This window comes from Bacillus rossius, chromosome 1 (genome assembly GCF_032445375.1).
Source record: "Bacillus rossius redtenbacheri isolate Brsri chromosome 1, Brsri_v3, whole genome shotgun sequence".
In the NCBI taxonomy this organism is placed as follows: Eukaryota; Metazoa; Arthropoda; class Insecta; order Phasmatodea; family Bacillidae; genus Bacillus; species Bacillus rossius.
The window spans coordinates 345,553,122-345,575,337 of NC_086330.1; the positions used below are offsets into that span (position 1 = coordinate 345,553,122).

The 22,216-nt window shown below is 35.6% G+C and overlaps 1 protein-coding gene across 4 annotated transcripts in view; it reads right to left on the bottom strand.

Moving 5' to 3' along the window:
* The window catches only part of LOC134528155 (zinc transporter foi), a 50,745-nt gene extending 46,998 nt beyond the window's left edge, over nucleotides 1–3,747 (bottom strand). Inside the window, exon 1 of one of the 4 annotated variants that reach the window (XM_063361501.1) lies at nucleotides 3,556–3,747. The gene's annotated coding sequence lies outside the window, so the exon portion shown is untranslated. The other 3 variants (XM_063361499.1, XM_063361498.1, XM_063361500.1) reach the window with 3 other exon arrangements.
* Between the last annotated feature and the right edge of the window lie 18,469 nt (nucleotides 3,748–22,216).

The following is a 22,216-nucleotide window of genomic DNA, read 5'->3' on the forward strand; positions in this document are numbered from 1 at the left end:
GTCAAATATTATCTCTTGTGCTTATCAACCGAGCATTCTTCCTCTGCACCATCAGTATTGGGGGTTGGGAAGGAGAATTTTCTTATGTACATATTTTAAAACTTGGGATTACTTTCTACTATGACTATTCTATTTTACCAAATATATTCCAAAGTAGTTTTACTATCAAAGTTTCATTCGGTACACTCATACATTTGGTACGTACCCTAATGTTTACAAAAGTGGCTGTATGCTGTGTTTTTTTTTTTGCTGTACATGGTTCTGCCATCTTTGTGTAACATTTCCTTTCATTGACTTTCATCTATTTTCACAAAATTACTCCTACCAAATGCTGTACACCAAGAACCAAGTAAGATGTTTACACATAAAAAACTGAATCAATTGACAAAACATCTTAAAAACAATATTTTTTCAATGATTATGGATGGTGTGCACAGTCAAACCAGGAAAATCCAGCAAAATTCTGCAGGAATATCAAATGGAGTGACATTTTACATGTCTGCCAATGATTAGCATCTGATTGGCTAAGCTGCCTGTCACATTACAGCAGGGCAAGGCCATGCATACAGAATTTATTAATTTTAATTTGGTCTGTATGATGGTCAGCTGCTAATCAGCACTGGTAACACTGGTGGAAGTTACAAATGATGAGAGCCAATCAAAGATGTCGCAGATGATTGTATGTGCAGGAACAAACAGCAAGTCTGATTTTATTTGTAAATAAATGAAGTTTTTGATAGTGGAATTTTATTACAATACTGTAATATGTTAAGCTACATGAATAAAAGTACAAAATTTTTATTATTTCCAATAAAATGATAAATGTGTACAGCTGCGGCTTCTGGAAAATAAAGAGAAAAATAACTACAGCCGTCGCCAGACGTCTTAAAGTGCCGCCGTCCTAGTGTTTGGCTTCCTCTTCTTCTTGTCGCATGGCATGAACTAACCCGCTGGGCCAATCATATCCCTAGTCAAAGCCAGCAAGATACTAGCATTCCTGCTAACATTTGGCTGCCAACTACTAACTAAAATGAAGACTGTTCTTGTGAAATAACTTTGTAAAAGGTAATTTACGTTATGAGTTGAATGGATAGTTTTCTTTAAAATAATGTTAATTAATACTGGTTGATAGAAGATTTGTTTATAAATGTATATTTCACAGCTATCTAACTTATTGCTTACTATTAAAAGTCAACACTTATTTTTGATGTCTTCATAGCTTTATATTAGATTGCTCACTCAATGTGTATAACATTATAAAGCTGGGTGCACAGTTATAAAATATGAGTACATAGGATGGCAAGCCATGCACATGACTGTGCACAAAATATGTGTAAAACTGGTCCACAATTTAATTTTACACATAAATAAAGTCAGTGAAAGTTTGCATTGAATCAACATTTATTGGTAGGTAATGATAAGTATTTTCCTCTCATAATTGCTAACTAGCAGGCTTATAAATACTATTTTTCTACTCAAAAATTATATGAGAGCATGATAGCTTATGCAAAAATTTTAGTGAACAATATTTAAGGAACCATAAAACCTTTATAGTATTTTCAATGTACATTAATTACGGGTCACTTGTCTAGATAATAACTATTATTCTTTTTTATAACAGGAATTACCTAAGTAACAAAGATCATATCATGACAATTTCTTGTCAATATATGATGACAGTTCCCACCTCCCGCCAAAAAGCCAACCTACTCTGCTCTCATTGACTGTTGTGTCATGCGCTTGTAACAGAAATAAACTGTATTAATTTCCTTCACATGTTCAGAACCTCCATCTCATGCAGACGAAGATACAATTACTTAGTTTATTACTTATTACCTTATTACTTATTACTTAGATTAACATTAAATACAATTTCACACTTTGATGAACATCAAAATTAATTACTGAGAACCTTATTCAGCAAAACAAATTCAAATGATTTATAATGGCACAAAGCACCGAGGCAGTGCATGGCTCACTTATTTTCCTTCACTTCTACTTGAACCCTTCTGCATATGGTCTATCTCACCTCCATGCAAATAACCTTCAAGGCATTTGATGACAAACAGGAAGTGAAAGTTTAGTTAGGTTAGGTCAGCTAAATTTATAATTAAAAAAACCTAACATAACTAATCTTTCACTTTAGTTACTATTTTTCTTATTTTACAGCAGCCCACGATTTAACATATTAGCCTATATACCCATTAAAATGCATAAGCCCTAAAGCTATTACTAACTACTACCTAGTAATAAAGTAACGCTCACTCCAACTGTTTTATGCCAACTGCAGAACGTCGGCAGTCTCTCTGTGCCATGATCCAACTTAATTCCAACTTTGTTATGTTTAGAAGCAAGTTTAAAACTATACAATCACTGGCAAACTAATGACAAGCCACAATTCATTTAAATACATTTTGCAACCCTCAGGTAAATATGGGCCACCAAGTTCATGATTTTAAAAACTGCACCATTCAAATGTAAGTTTTTACGAGTGACTTAAATGATTTGTGTATACTTATAACAATATTAATTGGTTTATACTACCGGGAAAGACCAAACATTTAGCAGGGCACTTAGATGAGTAAAAAAAAAAAGGAATGTAAAATACATTATGTGCAAAAGATCAATACGAATTGGCTGAACACTTTCTTCCAGCACCTCTTAAATGTATGGGAATTCGTTAATGATTACTCCAATCTAAGATATCAGAAGAACACAAATATTTCAAAAAAACCAAAATAATCGTACATGAAGTGACCATCAACAGTACCCGTTGGAAACCAATGAAACTCTGCAATTAGTAAAGCCAACAAGTTTTTTTTTAACCTAACCTCACTGTTGAAAACAAAACAATTAACATTAAAGTTATTACATACTCTATATATTTGTTACTACTAACTTTAAAAACCCACACACAAACACACACACACCTATTAAACGCCAATATTAATGTTTTTAATTGGAAACACATTCGTATACTAAAGCTTCATTTCACAAAAAACAAGTAAATTGCTCACGCCTTTACAACAAATATCCATACAACCAAGTTTTAAACATGCATTAACTTCCCTTGGTAACAATATTTGTACATTTCAAATCACTTACAAATTCAAAACATCAAACTCACTAACTGCCCCATTCTCCACCAAACTTCAAGGCAGTGCTTATCGGCTTAACTTTCTTTTTTATAGACTACCCGCCGTTATTTATAATTATAAATTAAAGCATCATCACCGAGAAAATAGTGATTATACGAAAATTACGAAATAATAAAATCCTGGTCTAAATAAAGACTTACCCACATTTATAACACTTTACACGGCGCGGTAATTTGATTTCAATCCCAGCAGCAACTACGAAACGACGAAAGAGCCGTATGCAATGAAATAATAACATGGCGGCATGCAGAAATCTTGGTCTGATCTCCATGGGTATAATTGGTACGTAGTAAAATAATAAATGTAGATAACTGCGCTTTTAAAATGTCAGGACATTCAAATTAAAATTATCACCGAAAAAATTTACAAAAACTTCAGAAAAAAAATAATTTCTCACCCGACATCACCGAAGTTTTTTACTAATTAACACACACAATTGTAGCAAAAGTGAAAGGTAAAATGGGGAAGCTCTTCATTTTAGATGGGGTGGAAATAAAATATTAATGTAGACTATTTTAAGGAAAAAATCAAATAAGAAGTAATCATACATGTTCTAAACTGTCAAGTATTTTGCGCCAACTATCCTTTTAGCAACGTGTAGGTATGTAATGAAAAAAATGGACTAAATTGATAGAAAAACTTTAAAAACACTACATCATATCGAAAGCAACAAATTTTATTTCAAGCTGATTTTTAAAGGATACTATAAGTAATTCATTTCATGAGGTGTAATAAATAAATGGTTTTAGTTATTAAATAAATAATTTTGATTTTAAAAACAAATAAATAACCATTTCCGTAGCCTATACATATATTAAATTATATTAACAATTATATAATTTTAATAATATAACTAATACAATATAAAGTTATAATATATATAAACATCACTCAAATCACATACAATGTTTCAGAAATGTAATTGGTGCCTGTATTTAACTTTGTAATGTTTCTAAAATACTACATAAATGTATCTTGAACTTTTGTGGAATATATAGTAATATTATAACTATTTCCATACCTGATTATTTAAAATCCGTTTTTATTCTCGAAGATGACAACAGTTAGTTCTTCTCGATTACGAATAAACACTTTTGAATGAATACAGTTGTTCGTCGAGCACTACCTGTTGCTTCCACAAAAAGGAGACAGTAACAAGGTCAGTTCTTGAAACAACCGAACAAACCTCCAATCGCCTGTAAGAGTACGGTGTAAGGAGAATGGTTATATATAACAAGTTTTTCAGAAAAAAAATTCCATTCAAAAATAATTATTTTATTGTTGAAAGTTCTAATAAAAGTTACAGCACACAAAAACTATGTAAGTAGGTAGCTACTCGACTAAATAAGATCATTCTAAAAATAAAGTAAAAGGGTTTAAATAAGGTTAGCCTGATAACTTCTCTAACTAAATTGGTTTACTTTTATTTTCATATTTCTGAGTTTAATCGTGAATGAAGAGTTATAATAGATTAACACATATGTTTATGTACTACCATATTTTACTGCCAAGCACATGTTTATTTAAGATTACAAATCAACATTTATCAAGTTTTCTTTTAATTTTGTTACACTTTCTGAAGTCAAATAATATTTTTCTACACTTCTAATATTATAGTTTTCACATGGTAAGCCATTCCAAAATAAACTGGTATTGCAAAAGTATCTTACATCTATAGCAAAAATGGTCTATAGCATTTTTGTTGAATGGAAATGTGAATGTTTTGATTTTGATATTTATAAACTTTAAAAATTTAAATTATATCAAGGGGAAGGTTAAAAATAACATAGCTTTCAAAAAGTGGTTTTCAATACATTATTTTGGTAACATTGGATGAACTTACCACAGCTTAACCCACAGATATAAGAAGTAACCAGATAGAGTTCATGGTTGCGAATGTGTAACCAAACAAACTTTGACGTGGAATGTACCAATATGACGGCCGTATTTACATTCTGACGAGCCACGCCCACATTGACAACCAAAACATTGCATTGGTGCTACGTGTTTTGATACGCAACAACATGGTTTTGAATTAATTTGAGTTCTTATACGAGTATATGAAGTAATATTCGATGAAAATGAAATCACACTTGAATAAAGATGCTTTAAATATTCCTGTGGTTTATTTAGATCATTTAAATGATATGTGTCGCTCTTTGGAGCACAATGAGATGTAATAGTTTTCACATTTTTTAGGCCTATAATATGGCGTGTTCTTAAATTTGTGTTGGTATCCACTTTAATGCTTTAAATAACTGCTTGTTGAATTATGCAATAGTTTGAAACTTGGAAACTTAAATTTTGAGTTTTTCGATGATTATTAATGTGAACTCGGTGACAACCAGGGGCGCAACAACTAAATTTCCAAAAGGGGGGGGGGAATATACCTTTTTATAAATAATCATCGATCCCCCTATTGAAGCGGGGGGTCCGGGGGTTCTCCCCCGGGAAAATTTGTATTTCAAGGTGGAAAATGGTGCTATTTAAGCAGTTTTACTATCGAAAAATCGATTACACAGCACTTTCTTTACCCCCGTTTGCTCCCACTTCAAGGTTTCAGAAGGGGGGGGGGGGGGGGGCAAAATACCCCTCCCCCCCCTTGTTGTTGTGCCCCTGGTGACAACATAATAAAGTTGTAAAATTACAAATAATTACACAATTGGATGTCCGGCATGTTGAACTGGAATAAAATATAGCAAGAAGTTGCTAAAATAAAAATAAAAAAATATATTGGTTATTGTACTTCTTACTAATGTCTCGAAAATTCGTTTTGTTAGGTATGACATCAGGTTTTGTCTTAGCACTGCACTGTAAACTCAAACTAAAACCTACCCATGTCTTGCACGTGAGAGAATGTCGTGAATATGTATAAGTAATGATGTCTGTAGAGTTCCCATCTTTCCAGATGAAACCAAAACACCATTGCTTGAACTACTTATTTTCATTGAAAAAATAATGTCAACGTAAAACCCTAGCATACACTGCCTATGTTTATCCTGGCAAATAAATAATTAATCATTTAATAAAGACTCTCAAAAACACTTAAACAATGTCTTATGAATGGTACCTAGTGGCCTTGGTTTCTCATGTAACGTCACTTTAAAAACACGCAAATAAATTTAAAAATAACAAAAACAATATTTCATTCTAAGTAACTTGTAAAAGATACAAATTCAGACTATGAAGAAACCATCTCACAACCACCATAATGTTCTACGAAGTGTCAATAACACAAACGATATGTACAAAATTCATAAACAATTAAAACTGTTGTTGAGCAAACAAATGTAACACAGAAAGACAATGCAGTCATAGGACACGAATGTAGGTATCACACAGTAAAAAAAAGATGAAATGCATGAATTAATACCCTTTGAAGAGTGTTAATTTGTTGAAAAATTGTCTCTTACTTTCTACTGCCCTCTTGCAGATGTAGTGCATTCTCACTGTAATGTACTTCTCACAAACACTTTTCAGCAAGTCACTAGCATGGAGGCAACTCCATGAAAATAATAATTAAGTACATGTGTTGAATCACACTTACGTTGAGGATGCAAAATGTATTTGGGGGGGAGGGGGTGTATAATTAGGAGCATATAACCTTTTTGTCTGCTGTTTTACTTTTACACTAAATGCTCCAGATGGTAAATGATGGATGGGCAGTTGCTTTAAAATTATTTCCATTTGTTGGTTGGAATGATAGATATTTTAGGATTTTAGTTGGTGTGGGTGGGATATATCCGCTTAATTAAAACATTCTCTCTCTCAATCAACATACAACTCTAAGAATCTCGATTTGCAGCCCATCCAGGATTTTAAGATTGAGACTTTAAGACTTAGTTTGATAGGCATAATATTCGTATGTTAGAGTAATGCCATACAGTAATGAGAATTGCGATGTGACGTCCATCCAGTTGCTTTTAAATACGGCTATTAAGCGGGGATTTTAAAATTTAGTTTGATAGGCGTAATATTCGGGTGCCAGAGTAATGCCACACAGTTATGAGAATTTACATGTGATGTCCATCCAGTTGCATGTAAATACGGTTTTTAAGTGGAACACACTGGTATCCGGGAGTCAGAGAGACGCTACACGGTTGCAAAAACCTGGACGGCCCGCCTGTCCTGAAGACCGGGGGATCAGCCTCCTCGCGGGTAGGTCGCGCCCTCCACCCTCCTCCACGTGACGACACCGCGAGGGAAGGTCAGGCTCCAAGAAAAACAGTCGAGCCGCGACGTCTCGGTCTAAATAGCGCGAGGGAGCCGGCCCAATCAACGCCCGCTTCAGGTGTTTTAACTGGGCCAGGGTCGATCATCCTTGGCGGCTACTCCCCTCATGTACTCCCTCCCGTCCGCCGAGCCGTTCCCTTTTCCGTTTACCCGCCCGCCAACCACGGCCATTTCCGAACTACTGAAACATTTTTTTAAAAAAGGAGACCACGCCCCGGATTTCGTCTCGCCATTTATCTCGCCCTAATCGCCTCAAAGAAATGTCTCTAGTGCAGTTGGAATGTGGGTCAAGGTAGTTAACAATTGCTCGCGCTTTACAAAGAAGAAGATTGAACAAGAGAGACAATTAGTTTAAAACCACTATTTACTCTTTGAGGTTGAAAAATCAAGGTCCAAAGCTCATTCCCTCCCCCTCCCCCTGTTTCTCCAACCCCTGCTTGAACAATACGATTAAAATTAAATCGATTTGTAAGAATCGATGATTTTTATGTTTGTAGGGTTTACATTGAAAACCACTAGGCTTAGCGCGTTTACATATTAAGGTACATACAATTTTTATTCTACGAGTGGTACGTTGGTTATTAATGAACTAGTGCATATTTTTATATCATGAGAGTAAATAAGTAACGCAACGTACTTCATAAAATTATAAGAATAATAGCATTATAAATAACTGCGTTATACATCGTATATACATTGTCCAGAAATGTTTACTGTAAGTTTGGTTATTTGTGTTGAGGACAGTATTATGATGACCAGCGCAAGAGGTAGGTACAAGTGCCACAAGTCCCGTTTTTTTTTTCAAGGGTAATACTACTATAACTTTGCAGCTATTTTCAAATCTGTTTCTGAGACCCTCATTTAATAATGTTTAACGTAACAAGTAAGGATAGACAACGTTGGAGTGGAGACTATTGTACTAATTCGCACTACGAAAGTAACAATTATTTTGGTACTTACATTGTGATTCCGTTTTTCTTTATGTTTGCAAACAATATTGTTTCACATGAATCCCATAATGATACGCTTTTAGGGCCCATATACAAGACAAAACACCCTCTTCCCCCCTTTTTTCCCATGTAATACGGAAAAAACTTAAGCCGGCACAAAATTTTCACCCTTTGGTTATTGTTCGACTATCTGATTCAGATATAGTAATCGAAATACGTTCTGATAAAAAAAACCTTAAAAACTTAAGTCAATATTAAGGTTCAGCTACGGTCGTCCCTAAACAAAGTCTGCCGAAACACAGTGGGCACTGCTCTGAACAGTAATTTGGTTATGTACGCGGTTCAAAATATCTACTTGGTGCAAGGTTGTTCCTTGCGAATAGTTTATCAAAGGTTCGTATATTATTTAAAAGGAAGATGTGCTCTAGCAATGGAATATATATTCAGTGAAATATTAAATTTGATTATTTTACATCCTAACTGAATAGGAGTTTTTTATGGGTAAACAATGACATATGTAGGGGTTGACACCTTTTTAATTAAAAAAAAAGAAAGTATTTTAATGTGCTTGATTTAACGACGTGAAAGTCCAAGAGACCTTCGAGTAAGTCAGGATAAATGTACCACACAGAAACAGAACCGCGGGATACGGTAAGGTACCTACGTCTTTTCTTTCATAGATAGGAAGGAGGCAGGGACGTCGGAACAAGGGCGAGGGGGGGGGGGGGGGGCATCAGGGGCGAGTCGCCCCCGTGCTGTTATGCATGGGGGGGAGGGGGGGCGTGAGTAGCATTTCGCCCCCCTCCTTTTCCCAGAATAAATGTTTGGTCCTAGTAGTATTTTTCTCAACCAGTAGTTACAAACGTTGCATTGGTGATCACATTGAATATAAAATCAAATTTATGATTGTCAATATACTGTAAAATGATTGCAAATTCATAGATGGTATTTTATTTAAATTGTGCTACATCTACTGTCAGAGTATCAAGCCATACCAATGTTCACAGGTTAAGGAACCAAAAAAAAAAAAAAAATCTATTGACATTAAATTCCAAGACCGAAGCTAAGGGGTAGATCACATGGGTTAGGTTATTTATCACCCACTACCCACGACATTATAATCCATATTTAATACATACTACGTCATCAAATTCTTGAAATGGTATATTTTATATTTTGGTTCGGAAACTCATTAAAGAGCACAATTTTGCATCTAAAATTCCAAATTTTTCCGGGGGAGGGCCCCCGGACCCCCCCGCTCTAGGACTGAGGTTAGAGTGATAATCTTTTCGCCCCCCCCCCCCCCCCCCCACTCATGAAAACGTTCCGACGTCCCTGGAAGGAGGAAATAAGTGAGTTTTACTCTCACTCGGGCTTAACTTCTCCCCAACCAGGTCGTCATTGAAGATGAATAATCCCAGCTGCACACTTCGAGGCAAAACACGGAGAAGCACTCGGTCGTGGCCTACAGCCAGTAACCGTCCTAGCAGCGGCCTGGCGTGGTCTCGAGGAACCGTTGGTGTCAGTCCGGTGTCTTCGCCAACGCGTCACCACGCGTCACGAGGAGGGAGTGGACTCGCATGGTCTCTCTGCGCGTGTCGGTTGCGGCGAAACCACAAGGGGTGCTGTTGAAACTTACAAAATACACAAGATAGAAATTTATAAGTTGTGCCTGTTCGAAGTTGCGTGTTTCTAAGTTATGACGATCAGGGGCGCAACAACTAGATTTTCAAAGGGGGGGGGGGGGCGGGCAATATACCTTTTTATAAAGAAAAATCGATCCCTCCCTATTGAAGCGGGGGGTCCGGGGGTCTTCCCCCGGAAAAATTTGTATTTCAAGGTGGAAAATGGTGCTATTTAAGCAGTTTTATTATCTAAAAATTGATTACACAGCACTTTCTTTGCCCCCGTTTGCCCCCAATTCAAGGTTTCAGAGGGGGGGGGGGGCCAAATACCCTTGCCCCCCCCTGTTGTTGCGCCCCTGATGACGTTTAAAGTGTATGTGTTTCAGCGTCGTGTTTTTATAAGTTATGTAAGTTCTAAATTATGTTTTTATAAGACATGATAGTTCTAATCTGTGTGTTTCTAAGTTATTACATTTCTAAGCTATGTGGTTCTACGTTGTGTGTTTATAAGTTACATTTTCTAAGATATGACAGTTATAAGTTGTGTGTTTCTAGTTACGAAGTATTTTGAGTTGTATGTTTCTGCGTTATGTGTTTCTAAGTGATGATCGTTATAACTTGATTTTTTCAAGAATTTATAAAAGTATATATTTTTTATTTGAGCAACATACCTCTCCTTGAAATGGGCTTTAGTAAGAGTTAATTTTAGGATTTTCTTGGAACACCGAATAAGGAAGGCAGACCGGGGTTCGAACACAATGTGAGTTCAGTTTTTTTTTTCAATCGCGTTATTACCATTAAATTATTATCTTTTTGTCCCACGTCGTGTATACATTGTCCAGTAACTTCCGAAATGTCCCTGCATGTTGTTCGCTTTATGCAGACATAATGTCACTCACATAAATAAGGCCGGGCTACGCTAGGAAAGCAACGTCGCAACAACGCTTCAAGCAACAAACGCAAGAAAATCACGGTCGTTTATAAAGCACGAAAGTTGCAAGACGTCACCAACCATAGAACTTGAAATTGTAAAGTTCAAAAACAGCAGAAAACAAATTTCTTTCTTGTTTGATAATTCGTGTTTAGAAGGTCGTAGTCAATATTTTGTGGAGAGTGGGGATCCGGTATAACCATTATATAATTTTTTATCAATAAGTTTTCTTTATAATTGAATCCCCCGAAATAATGGGCTTTTATAACTCCAACGTTTACACACATAAATATAAGCAATGATTTGTCTTGAGTAAATAAAAACAGAACATTTTTAATTTTGGTGTTTATTTAATCGTTTTAATACTTTGTTCTTAAGTAAATTATTTGAATAATTAGTTCAACCAAGTCATAAATACATACATATATGTGTTATTAAATATATGAAAAACTCATGTCAAGTGTGTATGAAAGAAATGCTTACAAAAACACGCGTGCAAACCGGAATTAAATACTGACTAATTAGAAATACAATTCCTGCCGCTTTTGTGTGTGAGGCATTTCGTGTATAATGTGTGTGTGTGTATATGAGTGTGTGTGTATATATATGTGTGTGTGTATATATAGGTGTGTGTGTGTGTGTGAGTGTAATCCACTAAGGAGTAAAAAAAATCCTTTCAAAATAATATCGCTGTAACCTTGTGTAGCTAGGTTGCTATAACTGTATTATTCTTCTTAGCTTGTTTTTTTATCTTTTAAATCCTGGAAGGAAGGGGTATGGGACTTCCCGGACAACAACCTCGCCCCCCCCCCCCCCCCCCCGACACTGTCATGGTGTTTATTAGGAAAACATTGGAAATTGTCAATAATTTTCTTTAAAAGTGTCATTTTGTTTCACTGTGTGGAAGTTAAACAAGAGAAAATGTGAAGTATGTAATAAAAACAACACATTGGCCTTTCGTGCACATAACGTCTGTGTTTGTAAACGTTTTAGGAACTATTCACTTAAAAAAAAAAAAAAAAAAAAGCGTGTGCGTGGAGTCCACGCGCGACAGAAGTGAAACTTCTCGCTTGTTAGATATAAATATAGATAAATTATTAGTATTCTTTTACTGAAAAAGAGAGATAATAATTGAGGATAGTTAGAATGCGGGTACGATCTATATTTAAAAAAAAATGAGGAGTAGGCAAAAACAGGGGCGTAGCCAGGGGTGGGTTTTAGGGGTTCAACCCCCCCCCCCCCCCCCCTTAGCCCAAAATTTTTAATTAATTTCTTATTCATCACTCAAACAAATTTCATATTAAAATTAATAAAAAATACCATTACAATAGGTATTTAAATTTAAGAACCGAAAACTGCTAAAATAGCACTATTTTACACCTTAAAATCCAAATTTTCCCGGGGGAGGACCCCCCACCCCCTGCTTTAATACCGGTGGGGGGGGGGGCATGCTTCTTAACACCCCCCATACACAAATCATGGCTACGCCACTGGACAAAAACAAGCAGCGTTGCGAGGATTCTGTAGCATCACTGCTGCGTCATTTCTACCTTTCTCCTGCCGTCTCCCCCTTCGGCCGTTACAACCAGTGTATAGCATGCTACGCTACGTATAAATGTCCCCCCCCCCCCCTTCCTCGCAGTTAAAAATTCTGCGGTCGTTCCTTTCGACCGCTAGTGTATGTATGGTTGGAGTGGTGTCGCCGCTGACGCATTCACCTCATCTACCGGTTCCACCATCACCTACCTAACTATTACCACTTCCCCAATTGTGGGGGTACAATTGATGGCAAGCACATAAGGATCGTGCGTCCTGCAGATTCGGGTGCCCTTTATTACAACTACAAAAACGTTTACAGTGTAATTCTATTGGCAATTGTAAATGCTAGCTACGAATTTATCTACGTAGACGTAGGTAAAAATTGTAGGAATTCGGATGGTGGTGTATTTGAGTACTGTAAATTTTGGTGTCTATTGAATGAGAACAAACTTAAACTTCCCAAAAGGGAAGACAATGTTGGCAAACTGAATTTTGTTTTTCTTGTTGACGACGCATTCCCAGCTCATGAAAATATATTAAAGCGGTTTACTATCGACGATAGGTGCAGTTATATATATTCAATGCTATTACCCCCATGTAGGGATAGGAAAAATTCGCGGGTTCAATGACCTGCAGGATGAACTCCATAGTTCTACGTACACTCGGTCAAATGCCACCCACCCATTGGCTGCCGTCTTGTGAGACGTCCCAACGTAGCAGGCTGTGATACGATAAAGCTTTGGTCGGGTGTTTCTAATTGGCCCAGAGTCATCCAGGTGAGTTGTGAGCCAATAGCAGAGGCAGCACTGAGGTGTAACTATTTGTATTTTAGCCTGTCGCGAAATGAACCCGCGAATTTTTCCTATCCCTACCCCCATGCGATCGGAATGTTCGTATCGCTCGAAAATTGTAGTCCCCTCAGCAAAATTGTTTCACTTCAACAAATGGAAGACGGAAACGCACAAGCCGGAGATCAAGAGTTTGAAATTTAGCCGATATTTGCATTTTTTTTTGGCCTTCCTTTAGTTTATAAACGGTTACTTGGAAAACCTTGGTTTTTGTCTTTTTTTCATCTTGCATTTCTTCCTTTCTTGCGTTTGCGTAGATTATAAAGCCGGCCTAGCAGTTTCCAGTAAATAAGCCATGGACCATTAACCCATACAAATTTCCAGTTCTCAGTCAAACTCGCCGGTGTACTTGCACAACTGCCAGGCTAGAATGAACGGAATGTATTGAGCGTAACGGCTCGTCGATAGGGACCGGAAAAATTCGCGGGTTCAATGCCCTGTAGGATGAACTCCATAGTTCTACGTACACTCGGTCAAATGCCACCCACTCATTGGCTGCTGTCTTGTGAGACGTCCCAACGTAGCAGCCTGTGATTCGATAAAGCTTTGGTCTGGTGTTTCTAATTGGCCCAGAGTCATCCAGCTGAGTTGCGAGCCAATAGCAGAGGCAGCGAGGTATAACTATTTGTACTTTAGCTTATCGCGATATGAATTCGCGAATTTGTCAGGTCTCTACTCGTCGACATCTGAGGGTCTTCAATTTCACTGGTGCACGGTAACTTCCGCTACGTGTACCGCTTGCGAAAAGTATGCATTGGCAAGATTAATTTTAAGTTTTGATTACTGCTTGAATAATATTCTATCCTCTAACATATTGTTATTTAAACATAAGGATGTATAATTTTTCCTTTCTCTTATATGTTCTAATTGTTTAACGTTTTGACGTGATAACGTCTGATAAATCGATGAACGCCGGCTGCACGCACGAAAAAGCATGACTCATTGTCACGTTCCGCCTGAGCCGAGCGTGCAAGCGAGAGCGCGGAACAAGCAATAGAGAGGCACGATCGGCCTAAGCGTTCGGCTTGTGTTATTTAAATTAAATTTGCAAAACCTGTAAATAATATTTGAAAATTAAAAAGTATGCAATTTTTCATCAATGTCTTCTTATGACGTTATCACGTAAAATTATCGTCTGTAAACCGACTTTACAGACAACCCCCTTTTTAATTAAATAATTTTGCTTACTGCTTATTGCAATAATTATTAGTAACGCTCGCATGAGTAGCTATATACCTATAACTGTATTAATTTTCTGTTAAAAAAAAAGGAAAACATTTTAAGAACACACCTTTTACAAAATCAGTATTTAAAAAATACATAAAATAATAAGACTCTCTTGTAGTAAACGTGATTGATGGCTGTTTTTTTAGCGTGCGTTATGAAAACTATAATTAATTTGTAATTCAATGGGTTTATAAGTGACTGTAGAGGTTGTTATCTTATATACTATCTTCTATGGTGTTTTTATGAAATCAGAAACACAGTATCCTTTTTCTATGCTCAAAACTAAACATGCCTCGAATAGATAGCAAAGTTTCTGTTCGCACCAAGAAAGGAAAAACTTCATCGTCCACACGTCCAGGTGTTAAGTTGGATTCTAATGAACCAAATATGAAACAAAGGAAGAATGTTATGCCGGAAAAATTGGTAAATCTAGAGGTAAGTATATTTTACTACAAATAATTTATTATGTCTTCGTCTTCTCTTGCTACGCTTATTTTAATTAAAACGAACCGAAAATAGTTTCGTACCCTCCAGAGAAATAAAGCGCGATCTGAGATCGTAACCGGTAGCCAAGTATGGTTAGAAGTTTACTAGTGTTCCATTGCCATTATCATTTTCGAGAATAAATAGGTGAAAAATTATATAACATAAAAATTTTCAAAGCAAGAAGAATAAGCTACATAGATTAGCGTTTCAAACACAGATACAATCTTGATAATAGTTATTATCGAATTAATTTTTTTTGGCAAGGGCGTATCCCGTTAACAACAGAAACGATGGGGGGGGGGGGGGGGGGGGGGGGGGGAATGTTTTCGAAATTCGGCAGAAAGAGAGGTCATTTTTTGGAATATCAACCTCTTTCATGAATGGCGATGGTTTATTGGGCCATACAACAAAATGTAAAGCAATAACACATAAAATTAAGTTTGTGAGGTTTAGTTATAAATTTTCTCTAATTGCAGCACCTTGCTCCTTGTTTTATTTATTTTTTACTTCATGAGTGGAGCAGCTGTCCCCCCCCCCTTTTTTTTTTTCCTCCACTGGATTCGCCCTGTTTCTGGGTGCGAATTCATCCAAGTGTTTCTGAGTCGAATTCACGATCTTGAATCTGATTGAATAGAAATGTTCAGCTGAGGATAAAATTTACAGCTTCTGCTTGAAAAAAAAATGGAAGGATTGGACAATGTCATTTCACTTGATTGGTGGTCATCTTAATTTCGATCAACTCGACCGAACATTTGATCTCATGACTGAAGTTGGACAGTCAAACTGAAAAATTGCCTCTCAAGAAATACGCCACCAATTTTTGTTCTCGAAAACTTTAGAAAACAAATCCCATGAGTATGAAGTATTGAGTTAGAAATTATAGGCATAGGCATAAGAGCTAGTTCGCACAGTGGTAAAGCCGGAATTACAATAGTCCGTGGCCTCTGCCCTTCGGTCGTGATCTACAGCCAACCGGATGACCCAAAAATTTCTACCCGTCCGTCTGTCAAAAGCTTGGCAAGCTCTAACTTTTAACGGACGGACGGATGGATTATGTCTAATGTTTGACCGCGGCAGTGAACCTTTTACCAGAATACAGGCATGCGGTGTTTGTAGGTCGTTCAGATGTTTTGTATGGTAACATTGCGATTCTCAATACTCATGTCCAAACAATTTAATCACAACTATGAATTTTTCTGAGGAATTGCTAATTAAATACGTACATAAACACGGCGTAAATTGCAAACAACATCTAAATAAATCTCCGAGAGAAATACATTGATTGTTGACTACACTCATTTTGGAAAATATTCTGACGAACGGATGAAGTCAAGTTGTAATTCGCTTGTCTAGATGCGTAGCGTGACGGACTAAAAAGTGACGGAAGGAGGCAACCAGCTATTGTGATTCCGCCTTTACCATACGTAATTAATTAAACTTCTGTGACTTGGGCAGTTTAAAAAAAAAAAAACAGCTTTTAAAATGTGTTCAAACGTAAATTTAAAAAAAAAAAAATTTGGTTGTCTGTAAAGTCGGTTTACGGACAATAGTTTAACGTGACAACGTTGTAACAAAACATTGATGAAATGATTGCATACTTTTATGAATAAAATTGAATCATTTTTTATTTTAATAATAAAAGAATAAATACTTGAAATTATACTAGTAATCAGATTTTTAAAATGAAAGAATAATTAACCTTTATTGCCGAAATTGTTGTTGTAATAAGCAATGTAAACCACATTAACTTTTCACTTCACTTTATAAACAGTCGAAGAAACAGTTCACGTGCAGATCACTTGTAATTAATTTTAAAAACTGGCTTTTAGCTATAAAGTTTAAATATAATTATGAACAAGTTTTCATATAAATAAACTGTAAACAAATATCTATCATCAATTATATGAATCACCATAATTTTTTAGTCAATTGTAACATAACCTATTATTACTTCATTCGCCGACAGATGCTACTTAAAAAAAACTTGAAATTATGCTAGTAATCAGATTCATTTTCTCACGTACATTTGCCGTATAAATTATTTCATATTACACATTTATAAACAAAGTTTTAAGTTTTCACTTCTGTCGGTGGGGCGCAAGCGTACAATGAGCGTAACGGGACACAGCGTAGCGGAACAATGTGCGTAACGGGACTTTTTTCGTGCGTACAGCCGGCGTTCATCGATTTATTAGACGTTGTTACGTCAAAAACATTCTGTGGTTGTGTACTCAAAGAAGTTCATGTTTAATAATCCCGATGATTTAATTAAGTTTCTGAGGGTTTTTATCGTATGAAATAAAACACTTAAGCTCCTGCTAAGCTCTGATTTATGCTCCTGCTTAACCCTGAGGTAAGCTATTTCCAATAATTCTGTACTCAGGAGTACTGCAAGTTCCAATAAAATATAGGTGTATATTCAAATAATGTGAACATTTGTAATTAAGTAAGCACAAAACTAGTGTTATATAAATTCTTAGTCTTCACAAACTGATCGATTTAAGGTAAGTACTATCATTACCCGAATTTCCAACGATGTCAGTATAAAAAAGGATATTTTAATTTGACATCTCCAATACTATCATGGATTTAGTACTTAATTTAAGATTTTGAAAACGCCTATTTGTAAACAGTTGTTTGAATAGCTTTCCAGTATTAGCTGCGCATATTAAGCACGGCAAAACAAAAAAGCCAAAAGTGATAGTTCTGTGGTTTTAAAAACAAATAAATAAAATTTCTATACAATAACTTCATGCTTGTAAGCACACACATATTTTAACTAAACACGCTCTTTTAATATCTAACATTTATTTCAAAATAACTTTACCATCGACAGTGCAAGCTCTTTACATATTTTTTTACTAGTCTATATTTCTATATAATTATTTACAGCGGGACTGTAAGGTTGTTTGCAGGAAATCAACTAAAAAATTGCCAGACTAGTTATACAAATTATATTTCACTGTTCTGAAATTACATTTTTCATGCTGAACGAAAAACATAAGAACATATTAATTTGTTCGATACCGAGGTTAGGTGTTACTGCACGTACTGCACGTGTTATTGACACACTAAACTACAGTAAACTCGTGGAATAGCATTATGTCGGTGTTAAGAAGTCTGCCAGTATCCGCTCTACCACTCTGGTTCTGGGGTAGAGCGCCTGCCTTGTGACTTGTAGGACCCGGGTTCGCGCCCCGGCTCCTCCAAGGCGGATTGCCCAGATAAAATGGTGGCATTTTCTCTGGTAGGAATACAATCCCTTGTAACAAGTCAGGCTACCAAAGAAACGGTGGGTGGAACAGAAAAAAACCTTCCAGGTGGCTTCCAAATGGGGAGCCCGTTTCTTTTCTTGGGCTCCCCATGCGGTGGCCATTCCGGGGGTTTCTCCGGGGGAACGGAGTTTTGCAAAAATATTTTTTGTAGTTTTGTAGCGTTTTAGTTTTTAGTTACTGTAGCATTATCATTCCAACATGTTATAAATAATGCTCACAAAATATTGTTATGCAGTATTTTAGAAGTTTTTGACGAAAAAATATTTATAGGCACATGAATTTTATCCTAAAAATATTATTTCTGAAAAACCATACAGTTTTAAATCAGGCAGATCGTCTTTAACACACACACGTATTATATATATAACATCCAGATATAAATAAAATATATTATGTATTTCAACCTGAGCAGAGCCTTTGATTCTTTCCAACAAAATCTTCTTATTAAAAAAATATCAATTTTAAGCTTTGTCAAGCAATACGTGGTGTATATATATTATTTAATTATCTTACAAATAGACGCTTTTCAGTCGAATTTGCAAATTCCGCAAAGTAGTAGTTTATCTCAACTACTCTTTAAAATTTAATAAATAATATTCCAACTGTAATCAGAATTGATCAAGAAAAGATGCTAATAAAAAAAATTGGGAAATATGTTTGTGAAACTATTCTGCAAAATATTTCAGCTGTCAAGATTTGATTTTCAAGTTAACAAACGTCTCTGAATTAGTAAAAAAAAAAAATTGGTTGTCTGTAAAGTGGGCATACGGACGATAGTTTAACGTGACAACGTCATAACAAAACATTGATGAAATGATTGCATACTTTATGAATAAAATTGAATCATTTTTATTTTAATAATAAAAGAATAAATACTTGAAATTATACTAGTAATCAGATTTTTTAAATGCAAGAATAATTAACCTTTATTGCCGAAATTGTTGTTGTAATAAGCAATGTAAACCACATTAACTTTTCACTTCACTTTATAAACAGTCGACGAAACAGTGCACGTGTAGATGACTTGTAATTAATTTAAAAAAACTGGCGTTTAGCTATAAAGTTAAAATATAATTATGAACAAGTTTTCATATAAATAAACTGTAATCAAATATATAACATAACCTATTATTACTGCACTCGCCGATAGATGCTACTTTATTTAATAATAAAATAATAAATACTCGAAATTATACTAGTAATCAGATTCATTTTCTCACGTACATTTGCCGTATAAATTATTTCATATTACACATTTATAAACAAAGTTTTAAGTTTTCACTTCTGTCGGTGTGGCGCAAGCGTACAATGAGCGTAACGGGACCAGGGCCCCCACATGACCGGTGCTGCCGTTGCTACGGCAACGGGGCCCGTGGGTATAGGGGGCCCACGAAGGAAAAAATTAAAACAAAAAAAGTAGACAATTTTAAATAGATCATAGAAAACAATTAAACAGTTAGGTCTAATTTTAGATACCGATGAAATATTACACCAGAGTAATATGATTCGGAATATGCTGTGCGTACAGAACGTGTCTGAATCTGCAACTCTGAGTAAAAACACCACCACCATCCGACGTGACACCATGTTGACAGTGCAAAACACTTATTTGCCATTATTCAAAATAAATTTACGTTGACAATCCAAACACTGACTTAAAACTAGTTTTAATGTGTGTTTGAAAAATAATTGTGATAAGGTTAAAAATTAATATAACTAAAACTATATACATAGAGGCTAATTTTTTTTTAAAAAAATGTTTGTTAGGAGGGGGGGGGGGGCATCACGACTTATAGGAACGGGGCCCACAGAATGATGTGGAGGGCCTGAACGGGACACAGCGTAACGGAACAATGTGTGTAACGGGACACTTTTTCGTGCGTGCAGCCGGCGTTCATCGATTTATTAGACGTTGTCACGTCAATAATTACGGAAGCATACGTTCTTTAAATGATTCACGAAATGGGGAATTTTAATTTAAGGCAGTTTTTTTTTAACATACGCCAATGCAGTTTTGCACTGTTTGTCATGGAAAAATTCTGAAAATGTTTCCATGACAAAAAGTACAAAACAGCAATTGCGTATGTCAAAAAAAAAACTGCCTTAAATTATGGAAGCAGCTTAACAATTCAACAAACTTCAATACCTTCTAATATTATAATAAGATTTGACACACAAAAAACCTAATTGAAATTTGGAGATTATAACTTCAACCGTCCGTCCGTCAATAGTATGAAGTTACCAAACTTTTGACGGACACACGGATGAAATTGGCTGCAGGTCACGTCATTGACGGACGGACGGAGACGACGGATTGTTGTAATTACGGCTCAAGACACCGAACTGGCATTTGATAATTCCAGGTACACCCGTCACCATAGTTTCACTTGGTTTCCCGAGATAACTTCTGGCAAGCGATGAGACTGTTACCTACAAAAAACAGCCAGTGGCGAATCCGGTCTCAATATCCCTGGTCATGTGTTACTGGCGGACCCAGTCCCAACGGCTGGCGCCCAGCCCGAATCATGAGTCGTTTGGATTCATAAGTGTCACAATTAAAATAAAACACTTCTAAAAAATCAAACGATGAATATGTACACAACCTAAGATTATCAGGTACCAAGGGCTGAAGGTCAGCAGGGGAGGGCCAAATTAAATTTTGTAAAACATTTGTAGTACATTTACAACGGAAATGTTTAGTACGTATATTTGTGAGCCAAAAACTTCCTATTATCTATAGTACTTCAGTAAAATAATATTTGGTAAGTTTTATAAATTATGATTAGGAATTTAGATAAAATCCCCCGTTTCTTCTCCAAAGGATCCAACAGTGTCAGGTACAAAGTCCTTTGATATAATTTCATTTCAGCATTAGAAAAACACGTTTGTGTTGAAAAAGTAGTTTATGTTAGTAAACACAACTAAAACCAGTTCAACACTGAAATACAGCAATCGCATTAGTATCATAGAAGCAGGTTAAGTGTTAATAACCTCCAGTTCTATAGATGGTGAGTGAACCTCTAAATCCACCATTGGTATGTGTTGTGTGTTACCATTACTAATGATCATGTTGTAAACGAAACGCAAATTCTTTAAATAACAGCATTCACCACTGCAAAGCCTATCGTAGAAAATTAACAATTGGCAACAAAAAAAAAATTTCTATGTCAGCCGTTTGAAGTAGGCTAGATCTATTGAAGGACCGGTAGCATGCTCAATATTTGAAGCACTTTATCGTTTCTTAATTTAATTTTCATGGATACTACAACATTCTATGTTTAGGTCATTTATAGTATACTCCATCAACATGCTTCATTTATCATAATTACACTGAGCTAATATTTTATCTGAGACAAAGCAAGCCAAACAAACTACACAATAGCCTTTAAAATTACAGATAACTAATTAAAAACAAAAACAAATTTCAAAAAACTTGTAAAAACCATTTTACTATATAAAAGCTTTTAAACTATTAATGAGTAATTTGAAGAATGCAAACGAACTAGAACTAAATTTTCTGTTAAGTGTCTTTTATATTAAAATTATATACATATCCGCCACATTATTAAAACTTAAATTATGTTTTATATTAAATGGTTTTGTTAAACTGGTAAATTTATAATTCACGTTACTTTAGATTCGCTTTCATTTACTAGAGTACTGTGGTCAATAGGCTAAATAAGCTAAGAATAAGCTCATGCGTATTCTCATGTAACTATTTTTTACTTGTACTATAATGTGACAAGGCCTAAATAAATGTATATTCCGTTGGTTCCCAATAACAAGAAATGAAATGAAAGCTTCAACTTATACTGGGGTTTTATTTGCTTTTAGATGGAAAATAAAACCTTAACAGGTGTTTGATGCCCTTGTTAGTAGTTCATTCTATTTTAACAGGCTTGCATAATATTCTTCGCATAGAAGCGGATGTTTCTGTGAGGCAG